The sequence below is a fragment of the Silene latifolia genome, chromosome 11 (genome assembly GCF_048544455.1).
Source record: "Silene latifolia isolate original U9 population chromosome 11, ASM4854445v1, whole genome shotgun sequence".
Lineage (NCBI taxonomy): Eukaryota > Viridiplantae > Streptophyta > Magnoliopsida > Caryophyllales > Caryophyllaceae > Silene > Silene latifolia.
Window position 1 is genome coordinate 185,239,611 of NC_133536.1, and position 1,870 is coordinate 185,241,480.

Below are 1,870 nucleotides of genomic sequence, written 5' to 3' on the forward strand. Positions count from 1 at the left end.
TCTTGTAGACGACTACTCAAGGTATGTATGACCTATCTTTCTTCATTCAAAAGACGAAACTTTTGATGAATTTGATTGTCTTATGAAACGTGTTAAAAACAAATATAAGACTAATCTTGTATCTATTCGTACGGATCATGGCACCGAATTTGACAACCAAACTTTTATAGAATATTGTAGAGTTAATGGTGTAGGTCATAACTTTTCTGCACCAAGAACTCCTCAACAAAACGGTGTCGTTGAACATATGAATAGAACTTTAGAAGATATGGCACGTACAATGCTTCTGTGTAGTGGTTTACCTCGTAATTTTTGGGCTGAAGCCATATGTACTTCTTGCTACATCCATAATCGTGCTATGATCCGACCTATCCTCAAGAAAACCTCCTACGAACTTCTCAGAGGTTGAAAACCTAATATCCCCCATCTTCGTTGCTTTGGGAGCAAGTGCTTTGTGCATAACAACGGTAAAAACCGTTTAAGCAAATTCGACCCTAGAAGTGATGAGGCGATTTTCATAGGATACTCAGATCATAGCAAGGCTTACAAAGTCTTCAATAAAAGAACTCTTTGTATTGAAGAAAGTGTCCACGTTATTTTTGATGAAGATAACGTGTTCGATAAGCCTTTACAGGATGAGGAATAAGACTTGGATGAACCCGACTTTCGTCTTTCAAGAGACGACCCCCCGGAATTGGAATTAGAGGATAACGAAATTGAGGGAATAAGTGATGAACTTATTCGTTCCTCAAAAGATAAAAGGAGAAAGGCAACGTTATAGTTGATGATACTATAACATTGACTCAAGACAAGAACTCCCAAACCAATGTTATAGATGATGTTACTGTAACATTGAATCCAAATCAAGGTATAGAGTCCGAGGTTATAATCGGCTCAAATACAACACCTGGATTGGATTCAGGGGGAACTTCCTCTAATTCCGAACCAAATGAAGTTGGGTCAAGCTCGAATAACGAGGAAGAACCAAGCACTTCAACGAAGTGGAAATACAAGAACTCACACCCAATGGACAATATTCTTAGAAATATTAAGAAGGGTGTTCAAACAAGACGTTCCTTGGACAATTTCTGCTCTTTCTACTCTTTTCTGTCCATGATCGAACAAAAGAATATCAATGAAGCTCTCGCTGAATCAGATTGGATTATAGCTATGCAAGAAGAGCTTCAACAGTTCGAAAGAAACAAGGTTTGGCATTTAGTTCCTAGACCTAAAGATCGTTCAGTCATTGGAACTAGGTGGGTCTTCAGGAACAAATTAGATGATGCCGGAGTCATTGTGAGAAACAAAGCAAGATTGGTGGTCCAAGGATATAATCAACAAGAAGGAATAGATTATGACGAGACTTTCGCACCAGTTGCTCGTCTTGAAGCTATTAGACTTCTGATAGCATTCGCCGCACACAAGGGAATGAAGCTCTTCCAAATGGATGTCAAGACGGCATTCTTAAACGGTTATTTACAAGAGGAAGTGTTCGTTGAACACCCCTCTGGATTTAAGAATATCAAATTTGAGGATCACGTTTTCAAATTAGATAAAGCCCTATACGGATTGAAGCAAGCACCTAGGGCTTGGTACGACAGATTATCTAAGTTTCTACTTGACAGTGGATTTAGTAGAGGATCCGTCGACAAAACCCTATTTCTGAAAACTGAGGGTTCTGACCTTTTGGTTGTTCAAATATACGTCGATGATATCATCTTTGGATCGACCAACCGAAGCCTGTGCAAATATTTTTCTGAGTTGATGACTTCCGAGTTCGAAATGAGTATGATGGGAGAATTGAAATTCTTCCTAGGTCTGCAAATACAACAAACGGATGAAGGCATTAAGATCCATCAACAAAAATATA